This window comes from Equus przewalskii, chromosome 23 (assembly GCF_037783145.1).
Source record: "Equus przewalskii isolate Varuska chromosome 23, EquPr2, whole genome shotgun sequence".
Classification (NCBI taxonomy): Eukaryota; Metazoa; Chordata; class Mammalia; order Perissodactyla; family Equidae; genus Equus; species Equus przewalskii.
This window is the reverse complement of record NC_091853.1, coordinates 26,427,559-26,448,823: the sequence shown is the minus strand read 5'-3', so window position 1 is coordinate 26,448,823 and position 21,265 is coordinate 26,427,559. Positions and strand designations below refer to the sequence as shown.

The 21,265-nt window shown below is 47.1% G+C and overlaps 1 long non-coding RNA gene across 1 annotated transcript; it reads left to right on the top strand.

Annotated features, from left to right (window-relative positions):
* Positions 1–380: 380 nt before the first annotated feature.
* LOC139078919 (uncharacterized) lies at positions 381–4,546 on the top strand. Its single transcript, XR_011532112.1, has 4 exons — positions 381–552; positions 777–979; positions 2,908–3,220; positions 3,488–4,546. It is a non-coding gene; the product is annotated as an uncharacterized lncRNA (long non-coding RNA).
* Positions 4,547–21,265: the final 16,719 nt, after the last annotated feature.

Sequence of the window (21,265 nt, the reverse complement as noted above, 5' to 3'; positions counted from 1 at the left end):
CTTCTGCAGCCCTGACCCCCACTAATCCCCAGATGAGAAACAGCAGCAGAGCCTCCATTTAGCTTAGAGCCCTTAACATGGGTCTGGCTTCGGACCAAGGCTGCCCTGTGGCCTCAGCCCTCAGTCCCACCAGATGAGGATGTTCCCCCCATCCCCCTTTTCTGAGACAGCCTTCAAATAAGGCCAAGCCCCCAAACTAGGATGCCCTTGCCTTTTAACTGCCCAAACAGCGTCCCCCTCATCACCAACATGGACCTCAACATCCATCAACACTTGCCACACATCAGGCCTGGTCCTCAGCCCTCTGCATGCCTCGCAGCTCACAATGGCACTATGAAGCCAGAACTACTATTACCTCCACTTCACAGGTTAGGAACTGAGGAGCTTGTTCAAGGACACACAGCCAGTAAGCAGACTCCCAAGCCCAGTCTCTTAACCACTATGCCAGCCATGCTAGCAACATCCCTCTCTCTTAGGAGACTTCCTCCCAACTCCGGTCCTTCACTAATGAACTACTTCCTATTTTCACACTTGACCACCTCTGGTATAAAGGTGAGACTAACCATATTTCCTTTTAAACAAAAGAAAGCCAAACACGCACGTGCCTTTTTTGTAAATAAGTATTTTTAAAATAAGCTTTTACTACTGACTCATTTAAATGAGGTGTAATGTATGTATAACTCCCTCTAGTTTACAAAGTAGTTTTATGACAAATTATCTTATTTCATCCTCCCTCGAAGCCTTGTGAAGGATACACAATTATTTCCCTTTTACAGACAAGCAAATGAGAAAAGTAAGGGTGAGTTGGCCAAGATCGCCCAGCCAGCAAGCGGCAGAGGAATAAACTGACCCCAGGACTTCCAAATGCTACGGCCTGTGCTCTGGGGTGTCTGCAGCAGGAGTGGCAGCTGAGCATCGGGACTGACAGTGGGGACCTGGGAGTCACCAACACTCACCTTTACTGGCTGTGTGACCCAGGGTGAGTTAATTATCCTCATCTCGTCTCAGTTTCTTCATCCATAAAACAGTGCTAATAACAACTGTGACACACGGTTACCGTGAGGATTAAAGGAGAGAAGGTATATGCAAAGCACTCAGCTCACTGGCCAACACACAGTCAACACTCACGAAATGGCAGTTGTTTTTATTACACTCCACTGCCCAGGCAGGGACATCTGTGTCTTCTGAACTCTCTACTTGCCTGTATAGTGGCCACGAGATACAAAACTCTGTATGCAGCAGGTGCTTAACACAGGTTGGGGAAGAGCAACTTCCTTCTATCCAGCTACCCCACCTCCCAAACAGCCGTGGCCGAGATTCACAGCCACAGGCGACGAGAATAAGCCCAGTGCCAGAGGCAGGGTGGGACTGCTACACCGGGTCACAATGGCCAGGGGGGCTGGGACCAGGTGGCATCTGTGAACCTGCCCTTGATGAACACGTTCCGGGCCCAAGGAGGCCACGGCCACAGGCCACCCACAAGATGGCCGCCAGCGGGGCGTGGGCAGCCCGGCACACTCGGGCCTCCCCGGTGGCGGCCGCGTTTCCTCCACTTTCTGCCTCACACCTCCCTCCCCTGGGGCTCCAGATCTTTGCTCCCAGGGCTGGGGAACATGTCTGTCCTTGGTGAGAAGAGCAAATAAAAGCGCATGGCCTACTTCCAGCAACCTCGCTGTTTCTCACTTGAAGATTAAAATAATAAACACACAGACATAGAGGCTGGAGAGTGAGGGGGAAACGAAGCAGCATCGGAGCCGCGGCACGAGGCCTCACGCAGCCCAGGGCTGCGGTAACCTGGCAACCTGCGAAAGGTGTGTCGGAGTGAGCAGGACGCAAATAGACAAGGACCAGGGCTGGGAACAGTCAGGGCTGGACGCAGGAAGGTCACGCCGGGCTGGCCTGGTTCCTCCGGGTGCTGGGAAGGCAGGGGGAAGGGCAGATAGCACGCCGCCTGCCCACACAGCTCGTGACTCCCAGCCGTGTGTCCCCAACACCTCCTAACTGGTCACCCTGCTGGCTCCAGGCTCTCTCTTCTCCAGTCCAGTCTAGATTCCTCTACCAGTGTCTTCCCTGAAATCTTGGACCATCATGTCCCTCTCCTGCTCTGAAAACTTCCATGGTTCCCAAATGCCTCACCTAGGCATTTCCCTGGCATTCAAGGCCCCCTGGCATCTGGTCCCCGTCTACCCTTCCAAGCTCAGTTTTCACATTCTCCCACACTGCACCCTCTGATCCTGACTTACTGCCCCTTCTCAATGCCTCCCACCTATATGTCTCCACATATGATGACTCGTCCCCTCAGTGGCCCAAACCTGGTTACTGCTCCATGGACACATATTTGGTGAATGTCTACCATGTGCCAGACACTGGGCTAGGCATGGAGACTACAGGAATATGCTAAGACACAGCCTACCCACAGTGAGCCTGTAGCCATTGGGCCAACCAAACAAGCCCACCAACGCTATACAAATACGGCAAGTAAACTAGGATTAATAGACACAGAGCACTTACCATGAGCCAGACACTATTTTAAGCACTTTACAGGCTCATTTAACCTTTTCAATAATGCTGGGAGGTAAGTGCAATTGCGACCAGTCCCAATCTATAGAAGAGAGAAGGGAAGCATAGCAAAGGTCAAGTAAAACTTACTCAAAATCACGTTAAGTGAGAGACAGACTTCCATGGACACTGGGCATCCCAGGCAGAGAGGCTGGTGTGGACTCTGAGGCCCAGGAGGGCTGTCGGGGCTGACCACAGTCATGGACAGAGCCAAATGCGAGGATGGTCACAGCACCATCTCTCCACTTCCCAAAGAGACACCCTGGAAGTGAGTACTTTGCACAAGGAAAAGAGATGGGTAGAGAGGGCAGATAAAACATCACCCAAGGCTGCCCTCCCTCATTCTAGGAAGAAGGCAGGAAGGGGACCTGTGTACAAGCAACAGCCAACTGTCACAGCCTGAGACGATGGGAAATGCAAGTCCACAGCAAATCCACTCAGCACCTACATTTACTCGAGGCCACCTGGTGGGGGAACTTAACCCCAGATCTCTTGGGAGCTCAGTGACTCCAGCATCCTGCCTCTGCCACGAGCTGGGAGGAAGATCTCTGCGGTGTGTTGAATGCTCTTTTCTTTCTGTTCCTGTGTGGCTGTGAGCCTCTGCATGGCCAGGAGACTCCACCTGCCCCTGCCAGCCAGGCTGCCTCTGCACCTGTGCCAGGTAAGACTTCACCACCATACGGCAGGGCTGGAGGGGGTAAGTTGATGCAAGTCTGAGGCACAGGGGGGCAAAGGGCCCTCACACTGGAGCATCTCCACCTGGTGCAGTTCCTCCTGCCCACCGGGTCTGTGTGTGTGGGGAGGAGGGTGTGTGGCCTCAGGGTCAGGCACAGCAATATGGCTGAGGAGGGAGGTGAGAGACTTGCTGCCCCTTCCATCCAGCCCAGGTGGCCTTTCCCCGTCGTCCTCTTCTCTTCTCTCACAGCAGAAATCCTACCCAGGGAGTCCCTGTGCCCCATGCAGGCCACAGGGGAGCCTCCATCGTGCGGCAGCCCCACTCAGGTTGCAGCTCAGCCTCTGACCAAGCATAAGGGACTTTCCTCCTCCTCTTCTCCTGGCCATTCTGGGGGGCTCTTCCTGAAACTGGCTGGAATGTAAGCTCCATAAGGACAGAGATTTCTGTCTGCTTTGTAAACTGCTGAATCCTCTGGGCCCAGAATGGTGCTTGGAATATAGTAGGTACTCAATAAATATTTGTGGAAGGCTTGCATTGTCATGCCCACCTGACAGATAAGAAAAGTTATCCAAGGTTATATAGCTAGTATACGGTAGAACCAAGATTCACATCCAGGACTTTCCAGGTACAATCTCATATCATGCAATCATTTGAGTAGTATTTTCTGAGTACCTGACATGGGCACGACGCTCGGGAGGACAAAGATGATCCTCACAATTAAAACTTTATTTGGGGCCTATAAAGTGCTGGGGAGTACAAAGACATGGCCTTTCTTTAAAAGCTGTTTGTGTATACACATACATATATATACATATATACGTAGATGCAAGTATACATACATATATGTAAATACATATACAAATATGTTGTTTCTATACAAACGTAAATATTGTGTGCATGCAAATATCTCATACACACAAATTCTTTCAAGCTACCACTAGGCAGTATGGGGGAGCCCAATGATTAAAATAGTTAATAAATGCAATAGGAACCTGGAAGGGTCAGGACTCACTGGAGGCAAAGGGGCTCCAGGAAGGAGGCAGAAGTTGAAGGGGGCTCTGAGGAATCCAAAACTTGCGATAAAAACAGCAGGAGCAAAGGCAACTGAAGGGGCAGGAATGACGTGTGGAAGAGCACGGAAGCAGAGCCCTGCAGGCTCAGAGAACAATTTGTAGAGAAGTCTGACTGGCCGAAGGTTTCTTCCCTTGTTCATTTTTTGAAAATTTACACCTCTGCTTTTAATTGTTTCATATTTTACACACCTGTCGGTAATGTTTCATTTGAATAAAATGTTCCACTGCAATAAAAAAATCTATTTTTGAAAACCACTGCTCAAATTCATTCTCGTTATCCTAAAGATGGGAAACTGAATTGCCTGTGGTCCCAGAGCTCGTGGCAAAACTGAGGACAACCCCAGGGCTCTGGGCTGCCTACCAGTTGTGTCTCATGTGATACAATCGGGGCAGCAGAGAAGGTGGGCTGCTGCAGAGACTGAGCGCCAGTGGGCTGGGCCTCAGTGTCCTGACCTGTACAACACGGATCTCAGTGTCCCTCTCGGCAGTATCTACCTACGACTGGTACATAACCTGGGAAATTCGGGCCTCCGCAGCAGAGATCCTGCTGGAGAAGCTGCAGAGCTTTTTCTGCTGGAAGTCATAAGTTGTTTATTGGGTTTTTTCCTGCTTGGCTTATTTTGACATGAGGAAGAGGCTAATCCTTCTGGCAAACTTGGGTAATACAACAGGGCAGCAGTTTCTTCCCTGGAGCGGCGGGGGCAGCTGGCTCCAACAGGGAGAAACTGGATCTAGGAGTCTGACTGCTCAGCAGCTGGCCTCTCTGCTCTGGCCTCTGGAGGCTCCTACACATCCCACTGGGGCCCCCGTCCCTGAAGAGCACAGGCTCTGCAGGCAGACTGGTTCAATTTCTGCCTCCACCTGTTATTAGCAGAGTGATCTCAGGAAAGATACTATACTTCTCTGTGACTCAGTTTCCTTATCTGTCAAACATAACCATGATTTCAGAGTTATTCTAAGGTTTTAAGGAGTTAATACATAAGAAACACATAGATCAACACCTAGAACACAGTAAATCCTCAATAAATGTAGCTATCATAATTATTTTACTGTTTGGACATAAGCCTCCCTGAAACCCAGTCTCTTAGGTGCTGGGCCAGACCAGGCTGGATGCTAAGGAAACCTGCTGTGGAGCTGGAGTAAACAGCGGTGCCAGAGACAATACAGGCAGAGCCCACAGAGATGCAAAGCCTCCTTTAGGGTCCTGGCTTCCCTTTCAGCATTTCACAGCTGGAGGCAGGCCTGTGATGCTTCATGCTCCCCAGCTCTGCCAGGAAAATCTTGGTACTCAGAAGCAGGTAAGGACTCTGCCCTCACCCACCTCATGCTCTCTGCCTTGGTTCCTGCACTGGGGGCGGCACCTGACTAGTTCCTCATACAGAGGACTCCTGTTCCACACGCTTGGATCCTTCATTTACATCCTATGGGAATGCTCTAGGCATTTTCCTTAAGATAAATAGCTTTCAGGCATCCTGGATTTGGGAGAATTAGCTGGGTATTATCTTTAAAAGCCGTTTCTGAATATTTCCTTGAGATCTGGGGCCAACCTTGTAGGTTTACCTAAGATTTACGAAACTGCTTTCTCAGAAGGGGGTATGTCCGAGAGTGTAAACTTATGCCTGGGTGGAGCATCAGCAGCTCAGTGTTTGTGTGCAAGCTGCCGAGAGTGAGACAGGGGCAGACGTGGCATCCACTTTCTCAGTCTTCAGCCCAACATCTCCCTGGCTTCTGTGGAAAGGAAGGTCTTTAAGACTCAGAGAAGTCTAGGAACAGTCCAGGCTCAAGTCTTACTTTTTAGATCTCTATCTTTTTGTCTCTATACCCCAGCATTTGGCGATAGGCATGGCTCTCAGCGGAGCTCAGGGAATACCAGTTACACTGAATGGAGGCTCTGATTCTCTACCACACAACTCAGAAACAGCCACACTCATTCAAGCCAGGTGTGTCCAGCACATGCAACCAAGTCTTCCAACTACCAGCATCCATGATAGATTTACTGATAGGGCAACAGGGTTGTCCTGAGGATTCTTCGGTGTCCGGTAATTATGACTCCTGAGTTACGTTAGATATGTTGTTTAGATGTAGATTACTCAAGCTTCCCAATCGCCATCTCTTAATCAACTTTTTGTTGTTAGTGCCATCAAGTCAATTCCAACTCCTAGCAACCCTGTGTACAGCAGAGCGAAACCCTGCCCAGTCTTTTTGTGCCATCTTCTCACCTTCCAGCGCTATATTAGACAATGCTACGCTGCTATTCAAAGGGTCTTCCTGGCCAATTGTTTTGGAAGCGGGTGGCCAGGTCCTTCTTACCAGTCTGTCTTACTCTAGAAGTTCCACTGACCTGTCCACGATGGGCGACCCTGCTGGTATGTGAAATGTTGGTGGCATAGCTTTCATCATCACAACAACACGAGGCCATCACAGTATGACAACTAACAGATGGTGATGTGGTTCCCTGACAGGGAAACAAACCCGGGCCGTGGGAGTGAGAGTGCCAAATCTTAACCACTAGAGCACCAGGGCTGGCTAACCAACTTTAAAAAAGAGGAAATAAGAGAAGTGTCAACCATATTTCCTACTTTCTCCCACATATCCTTTGCCCCACCAATCTGGTCTCTTTATTGTCCCCATGCACATCCCCGTTCTTTCTACCAAACTCTTTTTCTCACTACTTCCTCTACTTAAAGGGCCCTTCTCTCTCCTCTATACAGAATAGAGCCCAACTCTATTTCAAGGCCACACTCAAGTTCAAGACTTCCATGAAGCCTTAGAATGATCTGTGCTTCACGAATTTTTCTCTGCTGCTACTTTACCTCTTGCTAGTCCTGGGGCCTCACCTAGTGGCTAGCATTTAACAGCTCTGGCTGTTTCAGCTGTGTTTCCCCTGATCTCATGCTCTGGCCTGTATCTCCACCACCATGCTGTAGACATTTCTTTGTGAGGTCAACAATGACGTCAGACAGAGTCGAGTTCTGGCTCCACCACTGTTGCCAATTCCAGTGTTCCTTCCTTAGACCTCATCTTTCTTGACTTGGATGTTGCTCAGTACTCCCTTCTTAAATCTCTTGTCCTGTTTTTAAAGTACACGGCACTACCCTGAGACCACCTTTCCTGCATCTTTCATGACTGCTCCCACCTGTACTGAGCCCAAGTCCCTATGCCCTGGGAGTTCCTTCACACCACTGGCTTCCTCCCTCACCTCATCTTTAGTCCTGAGTCATCTTGGAACACCTGCTACACAGCCCAGTTGGGTATCCTACTGTCACCTCATGTTCAACAACACTAAAATTCGTTCAACAATTACTTATTGAGCACCTACTAAGGCCAGGATCTGTTCCAGTCATTGGTAAGGAAATCATATAAAAGTTCTTGCCCTAAGTGTCCATCAACGGATTAATGGATAAATAAAATGTGATATATCAATATAATGGAATATTATTCAGCCTTTAAAAAGAAGGAAATTCTGACAAATGCTACAACACGGATAAACCTGAAGACACTATGTTAAGTGAAATAAACCAGTCACAAGAAGGCAAATACTGTATGATTCCACTTTCACGAGGTGACTAGTGATATTCATAAACACAAAAAGAAGAATGGCAGGTTCCAGGGGCTGGGGGGAGGGGAATGGGGAGTTATTGTTTAATGAGTACAGAGTTTCAGTTTTGCAAGATGAAAAGAGTTCTGGAGGTGGATAGTGATGACGGTTGCACAATATGAATATAGTTAATACCACTGAACTGTACACTTAAAAATGGTTAAGAAGGTAAATTTTATGTTACATGTATTGCCATAATAAAAAAAGGTCCTTGCTCTCTTTACACTAATAAATAAGACTCTGTCCTCACGGAACTTTTAGAGTCAAGACTATGACTGTCATCCAAGCAGCTTCCCTCCTGAATTCCTATCACTGGCACTGCCATCCTCTAGGCTTGTGCTGTAGTCACTTGACTCCTCCTTCTCCCCATATCCAAGTGCTCTCCATCATTCCTCTTTAAGGCTTTCACCTTAGTTCTCCCTCCTTCCCAGATTCACAATTCCCACCACCTCTTAATTTTTGATAGAAAACATGAAGAAGTGGGAAAAAAAACTTTGCAGCGCCTGGTTCCAATGCTGGCTCTACCACTGCCTCTGAATAACCTCACACTTAAGCTTTAATTTCCTCACCCGTTAAATGAAGAGTCTGACAGGGCATTCATGAAGGCTCCTCCTGGCTCCAGCACAGGGTTAGTCTCTGGTTCACCCTACCCAGCCCAGCCTGAGGTCTGGTGTATTCCTCACAGGCACTCAGCAGCCTGAGAAGAAAGGCCTCATTCAAAAGGGGAACCCGGCCCAAGGGACGGCTCCCTCCAAGCGCTTCTTGGCTCTCGTTCCTACCAGCCTGAACTTTTACTGCTTGCAACCTTGTGACTTTGGATTACCTGACCTTGGATCCTGCCAGCCCTGTACTGCTGCTGGGACCTCTCCTGACCTGACTGCCTGTAACTGGGACAGCCTCGCCTGTTGATACTGGACCCTGTTCTGCTACCACAAACTGGGCTGCCCTGTGGCTGTACAACTGGGATGCTGTTAGCCGGACTCTGGATTCTCCCTGGGCCATCACTATGGCCCCTACTGATGTATCTGCCTTGGCCCTGGTCCCTGCAGCATCCTCTGAGTTCACTCCTTCTGCTAAGCAGGGTTTACAATCTGTCTGTGATTGAGTCCTTCACTCCACAAATATCCACTACGATGTCTCCATGACAGGCACTGCTCTAGGCAAGAGATACATCAGGATAGAAAGTAATTGCTTCTCCTGTCAACATATCCCATTGCCAGGACAAACTTCCCTCAACTCAATGAAGACTTTAGCCAACTCACCAGTGTCAAAGTCTTTCACTCAGCAGGCATTTACTCAACACTTACTATGTGCTAGGCAGTATTCCAGGTCTAATGAACTAGTCTAATGAAACTTCAATTTCAGGAACGCAACTCTCTATATAGCACAACGGTTATAGAGCATAAACTCTGCAGCCAGAATTCGGTTGTGTGATCTTCAGTAATTCCAAAACCTCTCTGAGCCTCAGTTTCCTCACTTGAAAATGGGGGTAATGATAGTAACTGATGAGTATGTCTGAGGAATAAATGAGATAGTCCATGTAACATGCTTAGAACGGTATATGGCACACGGGAGGCACTTGGATATTAACAATTTTTATTTTTATGTGACCCCAAAGGTGCCAGCACCTATATATGCCAAAAACTTTCAAAGTCCCTGTCCCACCCTACACAACCAATACCACAATGGTGTCTTTGTAGGTGAGTATGGACAAAAGGGAGCCCCAATTTCAACATGACTAACAAAGAATAAAAAATCCCAGTACCAAGTACTATATATAATCCTAATGCTTCCACATGGGTCAACCTTGGGGATATCAATAAAGATATGAATACCAAAAGCCATTGGACAGAGTAAATATTTGCAATACACGTATTCAACAACATATGAAGAGCTTCCTAGAAACCAATAAGAAAAAGACAGGTAACTCAAGAGAAATATGAGCAAAAGACCTGAACAGACACTTCCGAAAAGAGCATACCCAAATGATCAATCTCAGGAAAAGGCAAATTCAGACCACAGTACTATACTACTTCCTATCCACCAGAATGAATACAATGACAAAGGAAGATAATACCAAACACTCATCATGTGGACATGGAGCAACCAGAACTTTCCTACTGTGCCAGTGGGAGTATAATTGGTACAACTGCTTTGGTGCTATCTCCTAAAACTATGATCCACCAGTTCTGCATCTAGGTATCTACCCAACAGAAAAAAAACTTATATATATAACAAATTATATATAATATATATAAAAATGTGCAAATAAATACATATACATATATATGCATGTTTATGTATATGTATGTATATTCATTCACCAAAAGACATATTCAAACATATTCATAGTAGCACTGTTTGTAATAGCCAAAGTCTGTACACAGTTCAAATGTCCACCAATCATATAATGGATAAAAATTGTGGTCTATTAATAAAATGGAATACTACACAGCCATGAGAATGGGACATTACGACGGCACACAACATGAAGAATGTCACAAACAAGATGATGAGTGAAAGAAGCCAGACACAAAAGAGAACATAGTATGTCATTCCATTTATATAAAGGTGACAAGCAGGCAAAACCAATCTGTAATTTTAGCAGTCAAAATAGCGGTTAGCCTGGAAGGGTGGTTAGTAGCTGGAAAGAACACAAGGTGTTTTCCGGGGGGGTTGGTAACATTCTGTTTGTTTGCTTGACGTGGGTGCTCGTTACAGGCTGTGTACACTTTGTGCTAAACACTTAGGATTTGTTCACTTTTCAGTATGCGTGTCATGCGTCAATTAAAAATTTACTTAAAAATACAGCTAATGAAAAAGATTTTTAAAAAACACTAGGAAAAATGGAGTTTTATCCAAATGGATTGCTGCCTCAACACCAAGAGATTTCGGTGCCATCTATCTTCGATTACAAAATTTAAAAGATACATATACATTTCTGATTTCCTATTGCCTTTTAATAAATGGCAGAGACATTACTCTACAAAACTTCAAAACCATATAAAATAAACATGTTCTTAAAACTCCCAATTAATTTTTCAAGCTTTACGTTCTAGGAGACTGAGTTTGAAAATGTATTTGGGTTTTATAGATGGATGTTGAAATATGGAGTAATTTTTATGAGAAACAAGATTTTTTTAATGAGACAGAAGTGGTGGGGGTCAGGGGTGAAGGGAGTGAAAACCAAAAAAGACTGGGGAGACGACACAGCTCCAAATCAGTAAACCGGGGCTTAAATTTCCAGTGGCTGCCAGAGCCACTCTGGGCCTGGAAGCAAAGACTCAAAGACAAGCTCAGGATTTGGAAGCAAGATGGTAGCTAAATTCTAAGGAGGCTCAGGGACAGAGGCAAAAGAACACAGAAGGCTGGTAGATGACCATGAGCTACCAAAAGGTTACGAGAGGGGTGATCTGCACTTCCTGACCTAGTGCAGGAAATAGTGGCTGGGTGTGGGCAGCCTTGGGTACATAAGGAAGTGACTTCAGCCCATCGTGGAATAAGAGGATGTGACCCTGGGTGTGCTCAGTCCTGCGGCTGGGATGAGCAAGCCAGGCTTGCCCGGAGGTTCTTTCTCTGTTGGGCGTGACTTTCTAAATATACACACACTCATCTATTCATTCCATTCAAATGTTTACCATCACTGAACAGGACTTCGAAGGCTTTTGGTTGACTGCCCTAGTTGCCAGCTAAGGTAGCAGTAATCTAGAACCTGGTTCCTGAGCCCACCATCATCATCTTAGACCTTTACATGAGAATAAGGAAAGCAGTCAACCTGAGCTCCAAAACATCAGGAGCTGCCATATAATCCATTCCCTGGTGATTTCAATCAACAAAGGGAGACCGAAAACTCAAAATAAAAAAATGTTTAAAAAGGTAACCCCAACATCATTTATATTTACTCCCCTAAGAAGAATTACCTTCCTAACAGTTTGGCTTGGGCCCATCCCATCCCAAAATATTTGGTCTCACTTCAACTCATGGAAATTGAGTGACTGTGTTGGGGGCAGGAGAACAACACTGACAAGTGACCCGGGGAAGAGGACATCAAACCTAGGAGAGCATCTGCACATCTCCCAGGTGGCCTGGACTTACCTTGGCTTCTGCCCTGCCAGTCTCCTCTGCCACCTCTCCCACCACACCTCTTCTTTTCCCACATCATAAAGTTCTGCTCACATCTTCACTCTCTGACATCATGACTAAGGAATCCAGGTAGTGAGGTCACATGGGAAGATCCTTGAAGCTTGTCCTGAAATATAAAAAGCCAGCGTGTTCTAGAATCCACAAACAGCTACCCTCCCTCCACCATGTGGAGTAACCTAAGGTCCTCATTTTGGGAGACTTCTCATTTCCCTGTTCTGGCCTCAAAGCAGCCTTGCCAACCGGAGGAGAGAGGTTGGGAGATGAGAGATGCACTGGGCTGCTGCAGTATCTGACAAAAGGTTGGATGTTTTACCCGGGAAGCAACAACATGTTCTCCAGGACAATGAGTGTTTCTTGCATTTAAGAGAACTTAGCATGTGGAACTCAGTTCTGCAGGGCAGAGCAAACACCTGAGCAACAGGCAGAGGGAAGGAAAACAGCTCCAGGCTAGACTCCTGTCATTCCCACATGGTGTTTGCTTGGAATGGCTTCCCTATTGCCCTTACAGTTCATCTCGAAGGCATCAGCCTCTAAAGATGCCAACATCACGGCTTATTTAGGTGTGCCAGCGACATAGCTGCACCAAGTCACCTATACGACCGACCTGGAATACATGTGTTCTTACATGGTGGCATTCTTGGGAAACTGTACCATACGAGGTTTAGGCAGCTCCCTGGAAACCCTGAACACAATTATTCTAAGACACTCTAAACGCTGAGGAGAGGGGGAAACAGGGACAAAGGAGAAGGCCATGGCTAGACAGCTCCTGGTCTCAAGTCATTTCCAACAAAAGCAGGGATCTGGACAAAAGGACCTCTCAGGGCCATCTCTACAAGACCATCCCCCTTTACCCGGGTTTCTCAACCTCAGCACTACTGGTATTTGGACTGGATAACTCTGCCGTGGAGAGGGCTGCCCCGTGCACTGTACGATGTTTAGCACTATCCCTGGCCTCTATCCACTAGATGCCAATTACGCCCCGCCTGCTCCTCCACTGTGACAACCAAAAGTGTCTCCAGACATTGCCAAATGCCCCCTGGGGGCAAAAGCGCCCCCGGTTGAGAACCACTGCCTTAAACTAACAAGTCATGTCACATAGACAAGCCCCCAGCCCTGACTAAAATGTAATCGTGCACTTTGGAAAGGGCTGAGAAGACGTAGCCTGGTCATTATCTCCTAGGGCATTACAGCAACAGAGACCCTCCCCGGGCAAGCCGCCCCCTCAGATCAGAGAAGTGGGAGAAGGAGGCCCAGGAAGGAAAGATGTTCTGTCACCAGCAGACCTCCACTCTCCAATCCCACAAAACCAACCTCCTCCCAGACATCATCCACATGAGGGCAGAAGACTGAGCCGACCAAAGAAATCTCTTACTATCTATGAGTCTCACAGTCCACCCACAGCCGCCCTACATCATAATTCACTTCCGGTGTTGCGGATCCAAACACCATGCACTTGACTAAGTTTCTGGGAGGAGGGAACATACATGATAGTCCCTGAAAACCTTGTTCAACTCACCACCCAGCTTTTCCCTTTCCTCCATTCAACAACCTTGACCAAAAGGTGTCCTAGGGTGCCAGACGCCCTAGGAAAAATCTACCAAAGCTTATATTTTGCTCTCCAAGGCTTTGGGAATCAAGGCTGCCAACCCCGGCCAAGAGGCAAGGAAGAATTTGCAGGCCAAGGTGAAGGTGAAGCGAGACTGCAGACACGTGAGGGAGGGATGGATGGAAGGAAGACCAAATCCCGAGGGGTGTTGTGGGTGGAGTCAAGTGTCGCAGGGGCAGAGCCCGGGAGATCCTGCGGGACAGGCTGACGAGCTTCCGGGCTTTAGAAACGGAAAGATCCTGTGTAATCACAGACTTGCCCAAGCAGAGAGGACGCTGGCCGCGTTGCTGACTGTAAATCTAGTCCACTTGGGGCTGGGTTTGGCTCACTACAGGCCGGCCCCCTACCAGCTAAGTTTTGCTAAATTTAGTGCTGTTCCCAGCCACCCAAACGACTCTGCTCTTCGTGTCCATTTCAGGTTCACCCGGGGACAGGCAGAGCGGAGCGGGACTTGTCGAGAAGAGATCTGCCCTCGTGTGACCCTCTACTTTCCCCGCTGAAGTCAGGGGCCCAGGGGAGCAGAAGACGTGAGAAACCAGTCAGAGGTCTCCGGGGCTCTGAAAGCAGTCTCTGCCCCAAGGTGGCACACGGCAGAAAAAGGGGGCATGATTCCAGAACACCCCTCTCTCTGCCAACTTCAGCCCATCCACGTTTCACTCTTGGGGTCCTGCTCCCAGACAAGAGGCTGGAGTTCCACCCTGTGGAATGGTGGGTAATACGAAGACAAACCCTCAGGACAGGCCCAGGGGAAGGCCCCTCTGCCTTGGAGATAAAAATGTATTCAATCAAATACTCACGGGTCATAAAACTCAGAGGTTAAGACAGTGGTTTCTAAACCTGGCTGCACACTGAAATCACCTGGGAAGCTTCAAAAACTACTGATGCCTGAGTCCCACCCCCAGGAGCTGTGATGTAACTGGTCAGGGGTGTAATGTAACTGGCCTGGGCTTTGGAAATTCCAAAAGAACCCCTGGTGATTGCAATGTTCAGACAAGTTCCGGGAATCAGTGGGTTAAGCCTCCCGCGTTCAGGCTGCCCCAGGTGGACTCCTGACCCCACCACTTTCTTGCTCTGTGACCGTGGGCCAGTTATTTAACCTTTCTATGCCTCAGTTCCATCAACTGTAAAATGCACAGAATAAGACATTAACACCTCTGTCAGAGCTTGGCTGTGAAGACTACACGAGATAATCCACGCAAACCAGAGAAGAGTGGTTTGCAGGAAGTGCTCAATAAAATTTAGGACTCTATCACTGTTGTTATAATGATAAAGAGGAAGAGAAAAGAGAGGGAACACAAGAGCTGCCTATGTCGTCCAAGAAGTAAGAGTCTGTAGGATTGAAACTGGGACTATCTCAAGAAGTGGGAGGGAGAAGAGGCTTCACAGTGACCCGCACTGAGGAGGAGGACCACCCACTGTCCCTGCCTCCCCATCCTTCTAAATCCCACCACCCAGGGCTCTCTCCCTTCTCAGGTCCAACAGTACTTCCTCCGTGCCTATTACTTTGAAACTTTATAATGTATTACCCTGAAGAGTATCCGCCTGTGGGATGAATGAACACTTTCATAGGTACTAGTCTGGTCTCCTTAAAAAGACAATGAGCAATTTGGGGGAGGCCCCAATTCTCAAGCTTCTGTGTATCCCCTATATCACCCAGCACCATACTGGACACAGCTCTTGGTTAATAAATATTTGAGGAATGAAAACACATGTTGAGCCAGCAGAGCTAACCACACATCAGCAAGGAGCCAGGCTCAGTGCCCAGGAGAAGTAGGGCCAGCACCCAAGACCCATGGAATTCTGGGCTCCCCACTCCCATCACGGCAAGGACAGACCACCACCACCCCATTCCATCCTAAGAGACTTCAGCCACCCACTCCTGGCACCTGTGTATGTAAGTGCCAACAGCACAAGGAATGTTGGGCAAACAACTCTGCTTCCCCAGGACCTCTCTATTCCCTTGCCTCGATGAGTGAGTCCACATGTCTGGTCGCTCCTGCCACCAAGCCACCAATCTTCACGCTCCCCCTAAACCCAACAACAGCCAGGCAAAGCCCAGCTCTGCCCACATGGGAGTCCAGAGCAGCTGGCCACCCAACAGGCTATAAGCCTCTTACAGATTAAAGGTCCTAATTTAAACCTCTATTTGAGGTACTACAAGTGGGTCAACGCTCTGCAGGCCGGTCAGCGCAGTTGGTGGAAGGAGAAGCAACCAGAATCCGAAAAAGACTCCTCTCCTTTGGGGGAAAGATGGAGCCAGAGAATCATGGATCTAAGTGGAATCAACGAGGGGGAAGCTGGCTCGTTCCAAAGTACCAGGAACTTCCCCCAGATCATGTGAACTCCAACATCCCTATCCAGTGAACCCGAGAAACAGAGAATGACAGGGCAAAATAATAAGAAGGAATGGCCTTCCTCTCCCTGCCCTGACCTTGGTATGGAAATAGCTAATGAAGTCAGGAAATGAGAGGCGGCAAGAGGCTAGACGGCTGGATACGCTGCACTCCAGGGCATCTCACCTGGTGACACGGGGGAGGAGGGCGACCTCTGCTCCCAGCCCCTGGTGAGGTTTCCCCGGCCTCTACCGCAGCTCTCTGCAGCAGGAAACTCTGGGCACAGGAGTGGGTGAGCAGCTGCAGACAAACTCAGATCACGCTGTGAGAGCCTGATTCTGCTGCTCTTTAAAAAAACACACCCTCCCACTACATCTGTCTCCATAGAGATGGCCTCTGGGGAAGTGGCTAGAACCCACTGTCTACTCAAAGAGGAAAGAAATCTTTCCAGGACCATGTTCCTCAAACTTTTTGGACCCTGACCCCCAGTAAGAAGGCAAGTTTACAAGGTGACCAGGCACAGACATACGCATGCACTATCATCTTTACTGCGTACAAATCATCTCTACTACGTACTATGCAATCTAACATTTTCTATTACATTCCTTTTCTTTTTCAATGTTGGTCTCAACCCACTAAATTGATTCCACCACCCATTAAGGTGTCTGGACTTGCAGTCTGAAAACCACTCTGGGGAGAATAGGAGGGTCTCTCCTCCTCGAAAGAACTCTTAAAACTCCCTCCCACACGAACCACCCCACAAAGCAAAATCCCACTAAGTTCATGAGTGGGGAACTTCAGCACAGGGAGGAGCCTGCACCTCAAGCACCAAGTCCTTTCTCTGCAACACGCGTCAACAGTGACTGCTCCCTAGAGTCCCCGGTCGGTCCCCTGCTTTGCGTGCAGTGCAGGAGCTCCGAGCTCTCCCCTTCCACCTCCAACGGTGCCTGCTTAGTGCAGGGCTGAATTTCAATCAGGGCTGGTCCCCGGGGTAAAGCTCTGCCTCGCCACCCCTCAACCTCATCTCTCCACTGAACCAACGTACCTAGGACACACAAAGGCAGAAACAGCAACACTGTGCTGCCCACATTGTTTTTCTTTAAATCTCCAAACAGCCTATTGATATATCAGATACACTACAAACTGCCAGAGAGCAGGAAGTTTGTTTTTGGTTTTTGGTTTTTAAGCTGAAGGTACTCAGATACTCTTTAGAGGAATTTTCATGACAACAGGAACAAAAACAATCCAATTTTAAACTAGCCTCAGCCAGTCTTTCTGCTTTTCCAAGCAGCCTGTGAAATCTCACTGCCTCCTCCTCCAGGCAGCCCTCCCTAATGGATCAGGACAGCTAAGGAGATCTCTGAACTCTACACCATGGTGACACAAAACTCTAATGACTCCTTTCCACAATCACTGTTCCCAGAAGGGCAACACACTGCCTCTCTATATCTGTAATTACTGCTTGGTTGGGTATCTGAGTTGGAAACCACGTCACAGAAAAAAAGTTAGCATAAGCATTCCCTATTCTGAATTAGTAAGTTTAAAAGGTTCGGGGGTTTTTTTTTTTTCTATTTTTTCCCAGGTAAAATTTTTTGTCCCCTGCTAAATGAGACAAGCACTGGACCTCTCCACTCATGTCAGCTCACAGAGACCAACCTCCCTCCACCCCCTACCATTCTCCAATGCTTCCCCACGCTCATCAGGGACACTATGGTGCCTGCCACTTATCGATGCCCGTAAAACTCAGAATGCCTGCATAGAACACACTTGTCTAAGTCAATTCCCCAAGACTCTAGGGAAAAAAGTGTCTTATCCCTGTTTTAAGAGCTCAGTAAGCACTGATGGCTCCCCCGGCCTACAGCAGGGGATAATTTGGGATCTGTGAGTCCTCTGATGGTATATGTCAAATCACGTGCTCGTGATTTTTTTTTTCGCCTAGAGAGAGAGACTATACTTTCCATGCAATTCCTAATGAGAACTGGCATGAAAAGAAGAACCACCAAAATCAAATTCTTAGAAAGTTGGTCAAGGCCCTCCCAGGACTACCCCTGACAGTGCCATCCACAGCCCCTCTTCTATGGCATACACCCCCACTCAGGGTACGCCACCACCTTCTCCCAGCAAGTCATTTCCTCCTTCATCCCCGGGTCTTTGCGCTGCACTTTTGGGTGAAGCCCCACTCACCCTTCAACATCCAACTATCAAAAAATACTTGAGTATTGAGCACTGATAGGGATGAAGCACTGTGCTAGACTCTGAGGACTCAACCATGAATAAGATGGATGGAATCTTCTTCCTCGTGGTTCAAGAGACATCCTCAAATTCCCGACTGCCCCTTCTGGCTAATATAACACTCTCTTACACTCCATGGGCATCTCTTTTATGCTTTGCCTTGTGTCTTAGCGTGGGTATTTGACGCTAACCATTAGCTCCCTGAGGACAGAGACCATGTCTCATTCATGTGGTCATATTCCTTCCTCCCCATCCCCACCCCACTCCATCCAGAAAGAGAAAGGGACACAGAGCCTTTCGCATAGGGCTGTACAATGTGCATCAATGAGCAGATGCTGATGGGTTAGCTAGTGCTCTAAGCAGTGAAGACAGGCCCAGCGGGGACCAGCCTTGCTCATGGATGCCGGGTCCAAGGGATGTGGGAGATGGTCTCCACTGCAGCACAAAGCAAACAAGACCTCTGTTCCCCGGCCACAGCCTGCAGTCTCACCCCAAGTGCTCATCTTTTAAATTGCGCTTCTGGTCACAGCAGTTGGAAAAACAACTCCGAGTACATGTATCTAGCTGACAAAGCCCCACCAGACTATCAAGGCGGAGGAGAAGCAGCCTTGCACATGAGCGCTTTCAGCATGTAGGTGAGCTGATGGAAGACATGCAGCAATGCTTCACAGACATACTACCTCTCTCTTTAAGAAGACAGCTGGCTACTCTAGCTACCTCAGCCATCTCTTCCAGAAACCTCCGCCCACTCACTTGAGAGCAGCATCTGAGCACAACCATCTACCTCCTAAATCACAACATGTCGGTGCCTCAAGTAGCTGCCATCTTTGCTACCTGTCAGATCCAGAATGAGACATCAAGACTCATCAAGCATCAAGAATGCAATGCTGTTCTCCCTAAGGTCACGGATGCTTTCAATACTGTCCAAGAAACGGCTCGAGCAGCCACCAGAGAAATCTGGCCGCCAGACTTTGTTGTCCAGGAAACATAATTTTATGGTACTGGGGTCAGAGAATGGATCTATTCCCCAACACTATTCAGTCAACAAATACTGGTGAACCTCGGCACTGGTGGGTACTATGAGCAACAGAAAAGAAAATACCCAATCCTCAAGTGGGTTAAAGGTTAGTTAGGGAGGCAAAGTTAACAGGGAACCAATGAGAGCAATCAACTCTGATGTGGTATGGACAAGATCCATTAGGATAAAGAAGAAAATATTAGAATGTCTATTTACATTTAATACCTATTTAAAAATAAGAAGCTAAACTTTACTATTATTTAATATATGAACTGACACTGGTGTACTCCTTACGTTTAGGTGTTGGGTGGTCACCATCATTTAAGGTACAAGAAGTATCCCAAATACTTGTGAGTAGGAGATCCCAAATAAAGAAGGATGGACAGTGGCACCTCCAGCTGTCTGTGTACTTTCGTACAGTTTACATATGCCCAGTTAACCAAATTTAAGGATACTATCCTTAATATGATAAACAGTCCTTTGTAATGAGAGGGTGAGACCTGCCAATCATTTGACCTCCGTGTCACTGACTATCTTGTGGCAGAGTACCTGAGCTGCTCAACTTACAGAGAATTACACTTGGTTTTTAAACCAGAAAACAAGGTTCTGAAATTTGTTGATCTCTTCTGTAATGAGTGCCTGTCAGTAGGATGTGACTTAATGAACATTTTTTAAACAAATAAATATTTAATCTGTCCCTTTAAGGTAAAGATGACATATTAAAAAAAGGGGAAGAAAGCCTTTAGTTTTTGAAAGAGACTTATGTCACAGAAAGAGCATTTTAAAACCAGGCATTTGGAAATCATTTCCACCATTATGTGATGATGTTACCAAATTCGATGTAAGGACATCATCTCTAAAATCTTCTATTTATGCACACATTTAAAACAGAATACTGAACTTGTTTTAAAATCTCTCAATGAAATGAATGAAATGCAGTGTTTCAAGGGCCTTGAATCCATTTTTATTATAAATTGAACCCATAATAACACCTTTATAAAAACGTCTTTTTCAAAATACTGTGACTTGACCAGACCTTCAAACTGCTATATTGCAAAACAGGACACTAAGATATTCTGAAATAAAGTATATTCAACTGTACATTTCATACCAAAAAGGAATTCTTCTTAATAATTCATTCCATTTAATTCTTCAGAGACATTGACCTATCTCTTATATGTGCCAAGCACTGTTCCATGCTCAGGAAACAAAAGTGACAAAAATCCCTGCTCTCAAGGAGTTCACACTTCACTAGAGAGAAGGACAATACAGACTACATCACAGAAATACATGTTATGTTAAATGCTAATGGTGCCATGGAGAAAAAACACTGTGGGGAAGGGATGCAGGAAACGCTAGCAAAGGTGTGGGATGGGGTGGGACACTGAGAAGGTAATATCCGAGCACAGACCCAAAGGAAGTAAGAGTCCAATATGGGGCTATTTGGGGGAAAGCATTCCAAATGGAGGGAACAGGCGGTGCAAAGCCCTAAAACAGGAAATGCCTAGTTTATTTGAGGAACAGCAAGGAGGCCAGAGCGGCTGGAGCAAAATGAAAGACGGGAAGAGGAGTAGGAGATAAGAACACAGAAGTAAAGTTGAGACAGATCACATAGACCTAAATTTCCAATATGGTAGCCACCAGCCACATGAGGCTACTGAACACACGAAACGTAGCCAGTCCAAACTGAGACGTGCTATGAGTGTGACTCAGCAAAAAAAAAAAAAAAAAGAAAAGAAAAGAAAAAAATGTACTATATATCAGAAATGAAAATATGTTTTACATACTGGGTTAAATAAAATATATTATTAAAATTAACTTCACCTGTTTCATTTTCCTTTTTTAATTCAGCTACCAGAAAATGTTAAACTACAGATGTGGCCCCCATGTGTAACTCCCACTATGTTTCTACTGGATAGTGTTTATATGCCAAGGGTCTTATGGACCATCCTAAGGACCAGGGCTTTCAGTGAGAAAAGTAGCCACTGCCGGGTTTTGAGTATGGCAGGGCATGATGTGACTTATGG